This window comes from Rattus norvegicus, chromosome 5 (genome assembly GCF_036323735.1).
Source record: "Rattus norvegicus strain BN/NHsdMcwi chromosome 5, GRCr8, whole genome shotgun sequence".
Taxonomy (NCBI): domain Eukaryota; kingdom Metazoa; phylum Chordata; class Mammalia; order Rodentia; family Muridae; genus Rattus; species Rattus norvegicus.
In genome coordinates, this window is record NC_086023.1 from 99895753 (window position 1) to 99913211 (window position 17459).

Below are 17459 nucleotides of genomic sequence, written 5' to 3' on the forward strand. Positions count from 1 at the left end.
AATATCAAATAAAATCAATTTTCAACTAAAAGTCATCAAAAAAGATAAGGAAGGACACTTCATATTCATCAAAGGAAAAATCCACCAAGATGAACTCTCAATCCTAAATATCTATGCCCCAAATACAAGGGCACCTACATATGTAAAAGAAACCTTACTAAAGCTCAAAACACACAATGCACCTCACACAATAATAGTGGGAGATTTCAACACCCCACTCTAATCAATGGACAGATCATGGAAACAGAAATTAAACAGAGATGGTAGACAGACTAAGAGAAGTCATGAACCAAATGGATTTAACAGATATTTATTGAACATTCTATCCTAAAGCAAAAGGATATACCTTCTTCTCAGCTCCTCATGGTACTTTCTCCAAAATTTGACCATATAATTGGTCAAAAAACGGGCCTCAACAGGTACAGAAAGATAGAAACAATCATCTAGTGATAGTGGCATGCTATCAGGCCACCACAGCCTAAAGCTGGTCTTCAATAACAATAAGGGAAGAACGCCCACCTTAAGTGGAAGTTGAACAATGCTCTACTCAACGAAAACCTGGTCAAGGAAGAAAGAAAGAAAGAAATTAAAGACTTCTTAGAATTTAATGAAAATGAATTTACAGCATACCCAAACTTATGGAACACAATGAAAGCTGTGCTAAGAGGAAAACTCATAGCTCTGAGTGCCTGCAGAAAGAAACAGGAACGAGCATATGTCACCAGCTTGACAGCACTCCTAAAAGCTCTAGAACAAAAAAGAAGCAAATACACCCAGGAGGAGTAGAAGGCAAGAAATAATCTAACTCAGAGCTAAAATCAACCAAGTAGAAACAAAAAGGACCATAGAAAGAATCAACAGAACCAAAAGTTGGTTCTTTGAGAAAATCAACAAGATAGATAAACCCTTAGCCAGACTAATGAGAGGACACAAAGAGTGTGTACAAATTAACAAAATCAGAAATGAAAAGGGAGACATAACTACAGATTCAGAGGAAATTCAAAAAATCATCAGATCTTACTATAAAAGCCTATATTCAACAAAACTTGAAGATTTGCAGGAAATGGACAATTTCCTAGACAGATATCAGGTACCGAAGTTAAAGCAGGAACAGATAAACCAGTTAAACAACCCCATAACTCCTAAGGAAATAGAAGCAGTCATTGAAGGTCTCCCAACCAAAAAGAGCCCATGTCCAGACAGGTTTAGTGCAGAATTCTATCAGACCTTCATAGAAGACCTCATACCAATACTAGCCAAACTATTCCACAAAATTGAAACAGATGGAGCACTACCAAATTCCTTCTATGAAGCCACAATTACTCTTATACCTAAACCACACAAAGACCCAACAAAGAGAGAGAACTTCAGACCAATTTCCCTTATGAATATCGACGCAAAAATACTCAATAAAATTCTGGCAAACCGAATCCAAGAGCACATCAAAACAATCATCCACCATGATCAAGTAGGCTTCATCCCAGGCATGCAGGGATGGTTTAATATAAGGAAAACCATCAACGTGATCCATTATATAAACAAACTGAAAGAACAAAACCACATGAACATTTCATTAGATGCTGAGAAAGCATTTGACAAAATTCAACACCCCTTCATGAAAAAAGTCTTGGAACTAACAGGAACTCAAGACCCATACTAAACATAGTAAAAGCCATAAACAGCAAACCAGTTGCTAACATTAAACTAAATGGAGAAACTTGAAGCAATCCCACTAAAATCAGGGACTAGACAAGGCTGCCCACTCTCTCCCTACTTATTCAATATAGATCTTGAAGTTCTAGCCAGAGCAATCAGACAACAAAAGGAGGTCAAGGGGATACAGATCGGAAAAGGAGAAGTCAAAATATCACTATTTACAGATGATATGATAGTATATTTTAGTGATCCCAAAAGTTCCACCAGAGAACTACTAAAGCTGATAAACAACTTCAGCAAAGTGGCTGGGTATAAAATTAACTCAAATAAATCAGTAGCTTTCCTCTACACAAAAGAGAAACAAGCCGAGAAAGAAATTAGGGAAACGACACTCTTCATAATAGATCCAAATAATATAAAGTACCTCGCTGTGACTTTAACCAAGCAAGTAAAAGATCTGTACAATAAGAACTTCAAGACTCTGAAGAAAGAAATTGAAGAAGACCTCAGAAGATGGAAAGATCTCCCATGCTCATCGATTGGCAGGATTAATATAGTAACAATGGCCATTTTACCAAAAGCAATCTACAGATTCAACGCAATCCCCATCAAAATTCCAATCCAATTCTTCAGAGAGTTAGACAGAATAATTTGCATTGGGTATAACACAAAACCCAGGATAGCTAAAACTATCCTCAACAATAAAAGGACTTCAGGGGGAATCACTATCCCTGAACTCAAGCAGTATTACAGAGCAATAGTGATAAAAATTGCATGATATTGGTACAGAGACAGACAGATAGACCAATGGAATAGAATTGAAGACCCAGAAATGAACCCACACATCTATGGGCACTTGATTTTTGACAAAGGAGCCAAAACCATCAAATGGAAAAAAGATAGCATTTTCAGCAAATGGTGCTTGTTCAACTGGAGGTCAACATGTAGAAGAATGCAGATCGATCCATGCTTATCACACTGTACAAAGCTTAAGTCCAAGTGGATCAAGGACCTCCACATCAAACCAGATATACTCAAACTAATAGAAGAAAAACTAAGGCAGCATCTCGAACACATGGGCACTGGACAAAATTTCCTGAACAAAACACCAATGGCTTATGCTCTAAGATCAAGAAAGAACAAATGGGATCTCATAAAACTGCAAACCTTCTGTAAGGCAAAGGACATTGTGGTTAGGACAAAACAGCAACCAACAGATTGGGAAAAGATCTTTACCACTCCTACAACAGATAGAGGCCTTATATCCAAAATATACAAAGAACTCAAGAAGTGAGACCACAGGGAGACAAATAACCCTATTAAAAATGGGGTTCAGAGCTAAACAAAGAATTCATAGCTGAGGAATGCTGAATGGCTGAGAAACACCTAAAGAAATGTTCAACATCTTTAGTCATAAGGGAAATGCAAATCAAAACAACCCTGATATTTCACCTCACACCAGTGAGAATGGCTAAGATCAAAAACTCAGGTGACAGCAAATTCTGGCGAGGATGTGCAGTAAGAGGAACACTCCTCCATTGTTGGTGGGATTGCAGACAGGTACAACCATTCTGGAAGTCAATCTGGAGGTTCCTCAGAAAATTGGACATTGAACTGCCTGAGGATCCAGCTACACCTCTCTTGGGCATATACCCAAAAGATGCCCCAACATATTAAAAGGACAAGTGCTCCACTATGTTCATAGCAGCCTTATTTATAATAGCCAAAAGCTGGAAAGAACACAGTTGCCCTTCATCAGAGGAATGGATACAGAAAATGTGGTACATCTACACAATGGAATATTACTCAGCTATCAAAAACAATGACTTTATGATATTCTTTTTTTTTCTTTTTTTCTTTTTTTCGGAGCTGGGGACTGAACCCTGACCCTTGTGCTTCCTAGGCAAGCGCTCTACCACTGAGCTAAATCCCCAACCCCTGGCTTTATGATATTCATAGGCAAATGGTTGGAGCTGGAAAATATCATCCTGAGTGAGGTAACCCAATCACCGAAAAACACACATGGTATGCACTCATTGATAAGTGGCTATTAGCCCAAATGCTTGAATTACCCTAGATGCATAGAACACATGAAACTCAAGACAGATGATCAAAATGTGAATGCTTCACTCCTTCTTTAAAAGGGGAACAAGAATACCCTTGGCAGGGAAGAGAGAGGCAAAGATTAAAACAGAGACAGAAGGAACACCCATTCAGAGCCTGCCCCACATGTGGCCCATACATATACAGCCACTCAAATAGACAAGATGGATGAAGCAAAGAAGTGAAGGTAGACAGGAGCCGGATGTAGATCTCTCCTGAGAGACACAACCAGAATACAGCAAATACAGAGGCAAATTCTAGCAGCAAAACACTGAACTGAGAACAGGACCCCCGTTGAAGGAATCAGAGAAAGAACTGGAAGAGCTTAAAGGGGCTCGAGACCCCATATGAACCACAATGCCAAGCAGCTAGAGCTTCCAGGGACTAAGCCACTACCTAAAGACTATACATGGACTGACCCTGGACTCTGACCTCATAGGTAGCATTGAATATCCTAGTAAGATCACCAGTGGAAGGGGAAGCCCTGGGTCCTTCTAAGACTGAACCCCCAGTGAACGTGATTGTTGGGGGGAGGGCGGCAATGGGGTTAGGATGGGGAGGGGAACACCCATAACGAAGGGGAGGGGAGGGGTTAAGGGGATGTTGGCCTGTAAACCGGGAAAGGGAATAACACTCGAAATGTAAATAAGAAATACTCAAGTTAATAAAAAAAAAACAAAACAAAAAAATGACTTCATGAAATTCGTAGGCAAATGGAATGAACAAATAAATATCATCCTGAGTGAGGTAACCCAATCACAGAAAAATATGTACTCTTTGATAAGTGGATATTAGCCCAAAAGCTGGACTTACCCAAGATGCAATCCACAGGCCACTGGAAGCTCAAGAAGAAGGATAACCAAAATGCGGATGCTTCCACTCCTTAAAAGAAGGAAAAAAATATCCATAGGAGGGGATATGGAGGCAAAGTTTAGAGCAGAGACTGAAGGAACAGTCATTCAGAGCCTGCCCCACATATGGCACATATACTAGATAACATTGATGAAGTTAAGAAGTGCATGTTGACAGGAATCGTATATAGATCTCTACTGAGAGATACAACCAGAACATGTCAAATAGAGTTGAATGCTAGCACCAAACCACTGAACTGAGAACTAGACCCCCTTTAGGGGAATTAGAGGAAGGATTGAATGAGCTGAAGGGGCTTGCAACCCCATAAGAACAAAAATGCCTACCAACTAGATCTTCCAGGGACTAAACCACTACCCAAAGAATATACATGGACCCCCTGGGTATCACCCTACCCTGGCTGATCAAGTCTTTGTAGGACTAGGCACAAGCTCTCCAGATAAGGACAGACAAGGAGGCTAAGTTATGGGAAATAGATCCACAGACAAGTAACAGATTTAAGGGCAGGTCCTGCTCCAGTTGATGGGGAACCTGCATGAAGACTGAGCTACACATCTGATATGAATTTGGGGGGGTCTGGTTATGCGGGTATGCTCTTCAGTTGATGGTTCAGTCTCTGTGAAACCCTAGGGGTCCATGTTAGTTGACTCTGGTGATGTTCCTGTGGAGATTTTATCCCCTACAGGTCCCCCAATCCTTCCTTCTGCTCTTCCATAGGACTCTCTGAACTCCAACCAATGTTTGGCTGTAAGTCTCTGCATCTGTTTCAGTCAACTACTGAGTAGAGTCTCTCAGAGTACAGTTATGCTAGCCTCCTGTCTGAAAGCATAATGGAATATCATTAATAGAGATTGATCAATCAAGAATTGATTTTTAACCGTGGAATGGGGTCTCATGTGATGGATAGTTAATCATTGGCTATTACCTCAGTCTCTGTTCCACTCTTATCCCTGCATTTCTTGTAGAAAGAGCAAATTTTGGGTGAAAATTTTATGGGTGTCTTGGTGTTCCTATCCCTCCTCTTGGGGTCCTGCCTGGCTATAGGAAGTGGCCACTTCAGGTTCTATATTCCCCACAGATTTCTGAGATCGTAACTCCCCAAACCTCCACCCCTACCCACATGTCCTCAACCCCCACCTCTACCACCCACTGCTGATTTCCATTCACTTTCCAGGTTCCACAGACCTCTCCCATGTTTCTCCCCACACTTACTCCTGAACCTCCACTCCCCAACTTCCCTCCTTATTGCCTCTCCCACCCAGATCCATTCTCTAAACTGCCTGCTATGACTATTTTATTCCCACTTCTAAGTGAGATTTAAGCATTCTTTCTTGGGCCTTCAAACGTTCATTTGAAGCAGGAAGACCCACTTTTATTGAGGTGGAAAGAACCATCTTTAAACTGGGCCACACCTTCAGCTAAAAGCATATATAGAGAGAACCTGGAAAAATGAGGCTTGTGCTCTCTCTTGCTCTGGACAGCAAATATGTTCCTTTACTGGCATTAGAGTCTACTTCTTTGGGCCTTTGACATATACTGAGGACCAGATGAGACATCCAGCTTCATGGACTTAAGTACTGAATTCTTTGAAATTTTATTGGCAATGGTAGGTAGCAATTGTAGAATTAGTTGGACCTCAGCCTGTAAATCACTTGAATAAATAACCTGTGTGTGTGTGTGTGTGTGTGTGTGTGTGTGTGTGTGTATTCTGTTCCTTTAGAGAACCCTGACCAATATAGTACCTGTCACCAGCCTGTTTGATTCTTTCTTCTGTACACATTCTTATTCGTATTTGAGTTCTTATATTCATTTATTTGTGTGGAAGCCAGAAGACAAATTCTCTCATATAATTCTCCTGATGTCATAAGAAGTTTTTGAGTCAAGAGTTTATTGGCTTGATAATCAGTGATTATAATAGTTTATCTGACCAAGAATCCCTAGGGGTATCTTTGTCTCCATTTATCCAGTGTTAGTAATTTTATGTGCGTAGTGCCATGCCTAGCTGTTTATGACAATTCTTAGTATTGAACTCAAATAGTTAACACTTTTCCAATAGAGAAATCTCTGCAATAATGACTTAAACTCTATGATTTTTATGGTTAAATTTCTTCCACTAAATTGTAGCTTTCTTTTTTTAACCATTCCATATGTTTACATCTTTAATGATGACCCACTTCCTAGTTACCCTTCCACAAACCTCCCATCACACATCTGTCCTCTCCCCCTCCTCTTTGCCTCTATAAGGGTGCTCCCTCATCCTCTCCCATTTTAACTTTCTTTAGACTGAAAAAAAGATATAATTTGCCTTCTTTGTCACACTATTCATAGAGTAGAAAAGAATGCCTGACCTATCAATCAATTTAAGCACAATATACAATAGAAAGATGCCTCAATGATTAAGATCGCTGGTTTCTATTGTGAAATACCCAGACTCAACTCTTAGCACTTGTGTGGTAGCTCACAGAAATCTATAACTGCATTTTCCGGAGATATTGTGTGTGGGTAGGAAGATCCCTGCAGGCTGTGAGAACTTTTCTTGCTTGTCTATCACTGTGATTTTTTTATATCAAGTAGTTATCACTTGGGTTGTTTTACTTCTCCACTTATGCCATTTCTTTAACTCTAAATTTTTGCGGGACATTTTGACAACTACAAATTATTATGAAGAAAGTTATTTATAATAGGGAGAACATTATTAATAAGTATGTTTAATGTCAGAATGATCTACATGAAGTAAATATTCATTAGATTACTATAGCATTACAAAGAGTAATACACTATGGTGTATTTTCTGGAAATAAAATTAAGAATTCCAAAGTCTGATCATGATACTCAATAAATGTCTCTTTTTTTAACTGTACTGTGTAAAGGAAGTCTACTCTGAAGGCATCTTGGTAAACTTTCCCAACAGTGTGAAGTTAGAATTCCTTCAGGGTAGTGCCGAGTTCCATTTGGAATTTATTTATGGTTGCTTGGGTGGAGAAGCTATTGTCTTCAAAAACCTTGGTGTTGCTAAACTGATAGTTACTGTGGTAACTTAATGAAAAAAAAAAGAATTCAGTAACATTAATTGGATAAAAATAGAATTGCTGAATACAGTTAATTCTACTATAGATCATTAATATATTGCTTTATTTTGATTGATTGATAATTTATTGTATGTCATAACAGTAAATTGTTACAAAGTGAATATATTTTGTAGAAGACATGAATCTCGATAATTAGTATGTTTGCTCATATAGTTGTCATTATTGTAGTAGGTTTTTTTTTTACATATCTGGAATAGAACATACTGTTCATGCTATTCACTGAACAACACAGTGGACCTCTTCAAAACTATTCTCTGTAACGATCATTGTTTGCAATCCCTGATCCACCTAGGATGTGGAATGCATTATACATTTTTTTCTGAGATTTTACAAATGAGTGATATTATATGGTATTTTTCTTCTGTGCATAGTTTATTTTAGTTATATTATCCTTCGGATCCATCCACAGTGTTGCGAATTATGAGTTCTTTACTAAAATCCTAGGACACAACAATATAAAACATTTAGTAAGCTATCAGTTAATTTTATATTTAAGCTACAAATTAATCATAACATAATTACTACACATAAAAATAACACAATTCAAAATATACATAAATTTTTAATTACATTAAATTATATTTTAGCTTTAGGCTACAATATTAATATCTTTGTCTCATGAATTTCTACATGTCAGTTATAAATGAAAACTTTATCTTATATCATTCAATAAATATAACATGAAAACAAAAGATATGACATATTTTAAACAATAGATGAATGATATATAACTATATTTTAAAATAATTGAGTTTAAGTGGCTTTGTTACAGATCATTGTCAAAATGCTTGTCTAGTATGCATAAGCCTCAGAACTTATTTAGAACACACAAATGAATTTTGTTTAGTAATTATATAACTGGATTTTTCCTATATCACAAATAAAAAATAAAATGTGCTTTGTATAGCAACCATCTGTGAATTTACTTTCATCAAATACTAACAATCACCCTTTGAAATAGAAAGAAAATCATAGAACTAATAAAATTTATTTCTATGGGGGAAAACAAAAGCTTTATTATGTGACTTAAAACCACAATGCTATTAAATTTGCATATCTGACGTACCCCATGCTCAAGTATAACACACATGATCAAGTCAGATGTCTGAGCCCAATGTGCACAGTGAAAGAAACATCCTAAACATGGATGGGTCCAGTTCTACCTGGCTAGCCCTCTCCTTTCCTGTCCCTGACTCTCCTTGTACTGATACGGTTGAAATAAGTACTTTATATTCTGTAAAAATTAAATCTTCATGAAAGCTGTTCTTGAATTTCTTTTTTTTATTTCTTCTCTCTAGAAAATTCTAAAGTTTTATTGAGACTTAAATAATTATAATTTTTAGCCACTCATATATCATGACCTGACTTTAACAAAGAGCACAGAAATACATAACAAGTTTCAGCTCTCTAGAGATATAAACGTTCGCTATTCTCCAGTAAAGCTTCTCTTTAAAATATCAGTAGTTAATACCCTATAGTGTACTATTCTTCCAGAAGATCCAATTTCATTTTGCAGCACCTATGTCAAGGAGCACAAATGTCCTATAACTCTAGCTCTCATTCTTCTGCCTTTTCCGACCTCTCATGGTAGCAGTATACAGATGTCATAGAGCAAGGTGCAGAGCAGGGCAGGGCAGGGAGAGAAATTCTCAAATACGTAAATGGATGGATAGACAGACAAACACACACACACACACACACACACACACACACACACACACACAATGTTTCTAAGAAAAAAAGCATAGACTTGACTGTTACAACCACCTTCATTGATGGCTTCATTCTACCAGTATGAACTCTAACTCTTTGTAATCATAAGCCCAAAATTACTTTTCTTTTCTAAGCTACCTTGTTCATCATGATATTATATCATAGCATTAGAAATATAGTTAATGTAGAAGTTGATATCAGAGAATGGGATACTATAGTAGAGAAAATGAAGACGCTAGTTTTTAGAGGAATAAGAAAATTTTAAGAATAATGCTCCAATAGATCAACTGAAAGCTCCAAGCAAAACTTAATGGAACAACCTAGGAGTTTAAAAGACAGAAGTTCTCAGAACTATGTGGACAGCAAAGACCTAGTTAAAGAAGTTTCAGAAGAGAAAAATATTAATAACTAAAGACTGGTGTATGATATGACTACTTTCTGCTTATGTCCTAAGAAATCATCTGAAACTTAATTTGAAAGTGATGGACTGCTTTCTTTGGTGAAAGAGATTTCAAGACAGCTTAATATTGACTCTGTTGTGTGGTTATTGCCAATCAATCTTATATAAGTCGACAATAAGAAAAAAGCAAATGGGACAGAATGAAAAAATTTAAATGTATGGTATGGAGTTTAAAATGGCACCGACTTGCTTAATTTTACATAAATATATGTTCTGCAAGACAAGCAGCAGTTGTTAGGAAGATTAGAGATATTAGGGAGAGGCCAGATCTGCAATGGCATAAAAAGGGTGGCAGTAAGGAAAGACTCCACCCAGCTAAACTTCCAACTTGTGAAAAAGAGTAAGGTACTTTCTGAGAGTAAGGCACATGTAACCAAATTCTGCTGCTAATGTTGTTTTAGGGGGCTAGAATCCATGTCAAGCTGATGCCCAAACTTGTTGGTGCTGTTTACTTAGTACTTCTTGAGGTTTCGTCTGGTGCTATGTATTATAACACTAAATTCTGTACCAGGAGGTCTAGGCCAACAAATGAATTCTCAGGTTTACAAGCTTCTGATGTGCAAACTTTGTTCATTAATTTAAAACTATTGGTCAAAACAATTGGCTATAGCAATTACTGGAAGGATGGGAGGTAAGTGGTTTAGAGATATCTGGTGGGAGGTGAATAAGAGAGGGGAGTGAGAAGAGAGAATGAGGAAACGGAAGAAGAATGACAGGAGATGAGGGGAGATGGATCATGAGCAAGTGGCCAGGAAAAAACAGCAAGTATCGGGGTACACCACTGGGGAGGTCACCAAGCCAGCAATTTGAAGAGTAGATTAGGGTTTCTCCCCAGTAACTGTCAAGCAAAATATTTTCCCCCTGATGCAAAAGCAAGAGGTTTATTTTTCGGTATGTCTGGATGATCCTCAATCAGTCTCTCGAGGCAAGTGACAAGAAGGTGACCCCGAATGGCTAATACAAGCAGTTTTTATACTTTTTAGGGGCACAGGTTACCTCAGCAAGGTTACAGTTCGAACTTATTGGCTCAGCATACTGACCTTTAAATCTATTGGCCATCAAGCGTCAGTGAGTACATTCTGAGAATTTTCTACTCAGGAATGTTCCTGTGAGTGGAGAATGGAAACTGGTCTAGCCTTGACTTGAGGCTGGTGGGTGGAAGGCTGGCAAAAGCATATAGACTCCTTTATTTCCCCCTTTTTGGTACAAATTCCAATCTTGAAGCTATGCTCAGGGGTCTCTAGTGACTAACTCATATTCCCCAGGTCCTATCCTCAGGGTCTCATATCGTTCGTGCAGGACCGTCAACTGTACTGAACCTTTATAAAGGCTATAAGCTTGTTCACCACATAGGGTCCAAAGACAAACAATAGTAGAAAAATAATTAGGGGTCCTAACAAGGTGGATATGAGGGTGGTTTGCCAAGGGGAGGAATTAAACCAAGACTCTGACCAGCCCTAACTTTGTTCTCTTTCTCTTTTCCATTTGGTTAGCCCTTCTCTCACCTTGGCCATCATCATACCCCAATTTGTACAACTTGAGCCCCCAAGTTTTCCCTTTAGCCATCCCGTTGCTTCTTTGCATTTCTGAGTGAATCTGATTGTTATTGGGTTACAGATGGTGTTTGTGGAGGGGTATCCCAATTCCCTCAGTCCCCTTGGTAGAGATCCCAGTTGTGTAATTTCTTTTTACTGTAATCAAGTACCAAGAGGAGGAAGGGTTCTAGTAGGTGTCTCCTAGAGTCTCTTATTCCAAGGCAGTGCAATAAAGCTGATCTGGACCTCCGCATCAGTGATCTGCCAGGCTTTTTCCATCTCAGGGGCAAATGTAAATGGGGGTCTCCTGCAGGTGATAACCTCTGTGCAGGGAATACACATTCTATCGTTCCCCAGCCCAGAGACCTCCTTTACCCATATGGCCAGTTTGCTTCCACCAGCACTCTCGTCATCGGTGAGATGTCCCAGGGTTTTGGAGGCTGTCAGGGAGGTGACTTCACCTCCAACTATAGTGGAAACCATAGTCCAGGTCTGTCCTGTCACATGAGGGCTGCATAGGATGGGGAAAGGAATCAAAATCCAGAGCTACCACAGCTGAACATGTTTAGGGCCGAGTGATCTTGAGCTTGAGTGCATTATCCGTCTTCTGTACCAACCAGCAGGGGTCCCCAGGGAGTAGGATGTGTGCAAGTTTCACATGGGATGAGTGTACCCAGTCTGCCATACCCTCAACCTTGAGGGCTGTGGGAGTGGTTAGCAAAACCAGGAATGGTCCCTTCCACTGGGGTTCCAGCAACTGAGTCCGATGCCTCGTGGCGTAGACCCAGTCACCAGTCTGGAAACCGTGAGGGGTCTCTGCAAGCCAAATAAATTAACCATAGTTTGAGTCTCATTTATTTGTAAGCTAATATGAGATAAATTTAAATTGGTTGTACTGCAGGTTCTGGCTTTAGACTCAGGAAAGGCAGAAGGCCATGGAAATTTCCTCCACGGTTTCAAACAAATGTTGTGGCCACACAACTCTTGGAGGAGTCCCTAGGCTTTTTTGTTTGTTTGTTTGTTTGTTTGTGTTGTTTTTTATTCCTTACTATGGAAAGCATCTCTGAAAGATCTTTGTGAGGAACTGTGGCAATGAAACCTGGGTTGTAATGAAAACTATGAAATACTGGAAATGTTAGAACTGTGAAATATCTGCCAAGGAGAGCTTCCTATAGAGAGTATAAACAGAGAGAAGTGTATGGCAGGCAAAAAAAGCTGGGGAGACAGAGTTACCTAAGCCCTTTGACTTTAGAGATGGAACATCAAAGTTTGGTGTTTGTCAATTGGATGTAAGTCTTGACTTGGTCTAGTACTGCTCACTATAAATCCTTTCCTCCCTTTTGAAATGGTTAATACATATTCTGTGTCATTACATATTGAGAAGGATGCAATTTTCTATTTTGTCTTTACAGGAGCATACAATGAAAAGTTTGCTTTTAGTCTCAGTAAAGAGTCTTTAAACTGTTAAAGTGACTGTAAAAGACTTGGAACTTTCAAATTTAGCCTTAATGTTGCATTATGACATAGCAATGAGCCTCAAGTTCCAGGGCGTAGAATGTGATTGTTTGAATGGGCTGTCTCTTACAGTTTGAAGTATAGAAATACTTGGTCATCAGTAGGCACAGTTTTTGGAAGCTTAGGAGTTATGGCATTTTGGTAGACCTGTGTTACTGGATGTGAGGTTTGAGAATTTAAAGTCTTACTTAATTTTCAGTTAACTTTCTCTACTTTCTGCTTCCGGTTCAGGATGTTAGCTTTCACATTACTGCCTCAGCTGCCATATTTACTGCATTCCCTCTGCCAACGTGAAACCTTTTTACACTTCTGGAACCATAAGCACAGATAAACTCTTCTATAAGTTACCTTGTCATGGTTTTTTATTATTTTATTATAGCAGTTGAACAGCAGTTAATATCTTTGTCATTTTTCCACTGGATATAGGAATTACCAACAACAATAATTTTGACTGAAGTTGAAATTTTAAACCAATTAAATCTTTTAGATGAATATTTAATGTGTTTTATGTAATCATGCAACCTTTCAAACAATGGGTTATATTTCATTCAGTTGGTAATTATGATAGTGAATGTGATCTTTAGTCCAGGAAGCTGTTGTTTGGGAGAAAAGTAGAAGAACGAGCACATTTTCAACTCAATAACCTTAAAACATATTATCCAGAGCGCAGAGAGGGTTTTGGAAGTACAACTTTGTTTAGCAACTGCATCACTTTAAGATAAGTAGAAGATATATTAAGAAATATGGTTGTTGTGAGACAGAATGAAAAATCACAGTCCAGTGGCTTTTCCCCATTGGAGAATACCAGTGGCTATCATTACTTCATGAATGACATTTTGATCACTGGCTCCCAAAGCATCATCCTGCATCCTCTGTTCTAAAATACTCTAACCTCCAGAGAAAGTTGAAAATGTCAACAGGACCAAGGTCTAGAACTTGGGGGATTCGCGCTTTTAAACTATTAATGAGAACTTTTCAGGGTTCTCTTCTCTATTCTCCGTTTTGTAAGCTATTCCATGGTCTGTTAACATGATACTCGATTTTCCCTGATACCTTATATCATAGCTTCCCACTTCAGAGCTGTGGTGAGCACAATAAAGCAAGCATACGGAGCAACTGATATCCATTTCATGTTCAATTTGTACATCTCTTTCTCTTTTGGATGATGACAAAACCCAAACGATAAATCCCTTAGGGTTGGGGATTTAGCTCAGTGGTAGAGCGCTTGCCTAGCAAGCACAAGGCCCTGGGTTCAGTCCCCAGCTCCAAGAAAAAAAAGAAATAAGAAAGAAAAAAAAAGATAAATCCCTTAAACTCAAACAGGAAATATCTCTCCCTTGAATAACTTGAAAGTCTCATTCTTCATGTGGTATTTCCTCAAAACAAATGTAATCCTATGAATATGCCTGCTGTGCTGTGTATATGCTTGTATTATTAATGCGTATTTTTATTGAAACACTGATCACTAAACCTGAATTTAATCTAACACAAGTTTACTTTTCCTTCCTTATACAAGCATAATGCACCACTTGAATATTTTCTATTTCCAGATTGATATCAAGAATTCCCCTCTAATTTCAGGAAAGTGATTTCTATCTTTGGATACTTTTCACATAGTCACTCACACTGATAGTCTTACTTTTCTTTCCTCCCATACCAAAGTGTTGAGTAACTATAAATTACCACATTGCAGGACATCCATTTAAGATTTGCAATGTAAAGACTTACAACTACACAAGTTGTGAAGGGTTTGAAGGCCAATGCTTTTTTCAGCTTACAACAGAAAAAGAAGTGGTTTGTGTTAATGTCCTTTTGAAAAATCAATATAAAACTGTTAAGTAAAATGGTTTAATAAACTAATTTTTATAATTTATTTCTTTTTGTGCTTTTATGCAATATTTGATTGCTTTTGTGCTAAAATAAATTATCTTTCACTTTCCCTATCTGACTTTAAAAACAGGGACAAAAAAATGTACAGCCTGTCCTTGAAGCTGTGCATAACTTGACTGATAAAAGACTTGCAGTTGTTATTTTAGCAATCATAGTTAATTAAAATGGTCACATACTGTATTATTATTTTCTTCCTTAATTGCTGTTCAGATTTTAGATGCCATATGGAGAGTAATTGTTAAATTATTTTTTAAATGCAGCATTTTCCTTAGACAATTAGTCTTACTAAGTTCCAATCACTTGGTTGTAAATCCTTTGAAAATTCAGACTATTTCATATCTGATTTTATGTCCTTACAGTCACATACAGCTTACTACCTTTTCATTGTTCAAATGTGTTCTCTGACTTTGGTAGCAGGCATGATCTTGTTGATTCTTCTGCTGAAGGAGACAGACAAATAGCTGTCTATTATCATCATAAATATTTTGCCTTCCTAAATGATTTATCAGCTCTAATTAGCATAAATAGAGAAGTAATTAAAATTCTGTTATCACCCACTGAAGGGACATGAATTCTTCCCAATTATACTTTCTTATCTCTTCGCATTATGCAATAACTTCTTCTTATCACTTATGCAAACTTTAAATATTCCAGTTCATTTTTGTTAGGTATGTATTACACTACTGATGTTCTACAATGCTGCTAAAAATATTTTATACTAACATGTAGTGCACTTATTAAGCCTAAATGTGCTTCAATGTATACAATGTAGGATTATGTACAGCATATATGAAAGGCCTTCAGGATAATCTCTTTCTCTGCTTAGTAATATGAAATTCCTGTAGTAAGTTTACCAAAATAGATATTGTGTGCTATTATATTTTCCCCAAACTGCTAGTTATGTACAAGTGGTAGAGGTTGTGAGATATAACACAAAAACTATTGTCTGTGGCTCAACAAACATGTGTCTCCTATTCACAGGGTTTGTACCTTGAAAAGAAGTTTGTTTTTTTTTCTTCTAATTATTTATGTAAACATCACCAAGTTTGGTATTCTGTGTTGAAATAAATGTTGAAGAATTATAGAAAGTTGTAATTCCCAGATGTAACCCTAGAAAGTAATAAAAGAAGATAGCACATGTGGGAGAAGAGCAGGACCTTTGGTAAAAGGAGCTCTCAAGTTCAGCAGAAAACTTAAGAACTTAAGACAGAGCTTTTGTGATTTGTCACCCACATTCACGTGGTCTTTCACATTCAGTGATATAGCTGCCTTGAGTATTGTTACCATCCCCTTAGTCATGGTTCAGTATGTATCCCCATCGATTCACCATGGCTTAGTGGACTGCATCTTTGGCCTGCTGTCCATGCTACTCTGAGGTAAATAGATGATTGCTCACATACCCCCAGAAAATGTCAATCATCACACAATAACTATGCATATGATCTACTTCCTCTTCTGAAATCATAAACTGTGAATTTCTGGTATTTTACATGAAATTACTTAGCTCTCACTGTACTAAGATTATTTATTCATTGTTAATACTTCTAATATCAATTAACTATATATTTTAATGAAGTTTAAATGAGTTTCTTAAAATATAGATGATTTAAACAATATTGGACTTTATATTCAATGAAATTTAAATGGAATCAGGATGATTAGCTAACTCCTATTATTTTCTTATCTTGTGTTATGAATTTATTTTATAGATACACTATATGCTTGAAATAATTGCACAGTGATGTTATGCAGATTTTTGTTATGCAGATACCCCCATGTATCACCTATGTATGTAAATTATGATATGTAATTTATGTAGATTAGCTTTCTTCTTAGAAAAATCAGAACCAACAACTGTCCAATTGTAGAAACTGTTGTGTATTCTATAAGCTTCCCAACAAAACAACTAAACATCTTCTTCACACTTTTATTCTAGATGAAAACTTATAATACATCCTTTCAATTTCTTAATGTCAAAATTGTTTTAGTTTTCTATTGTGAATACAAATTAATGATGATTTTAATAAATGAATAATTTATTAAATTATAGAATTAGTTTCTTATACAAAATAGATAATATTAAATGATAAAACATGCTAAATTGTGGGTCTTCCCACTAAAGATTTCAATTGTTTATTACTTGACTAGGCAAAACAATCTCACCTATTAATGCTTTGATGAAAAAAGATATTTTTGGTTTTCAAACAAGTAATTTACATGTAGACATTTAATGAATTTTAATTAAAATATTGAATTTTGGTGTAACTAAAAGAAGTAAGTACATACTCATGAAGCATGAGAAGAAATTGAAGATGCATCAGAAATAGTTATTTTAACTGTTAAACTTAAAAACAGAAAGCTTAGAAAGCTTAAAATGTTGCAACAAGCACATATATTAGTTAGAGAAGTGTCCAGGAGTACCAATTTTTGAATTTCTCCATTGTAAAGATTCATTGAATTTCACATAACCTTTCTGAAAAATAAAAGTTGCAAGCCAGTCTAGGAATTTGATCTGCATTTTAGTGAAATAATCTTACGCTTTAAATAATTAGAAAGGATTTAAATTCTCACTTGGTGTCTGGGCTCTGTACCCCTGAACACTGTCTTTTAAATCTTGAGCATCTTACA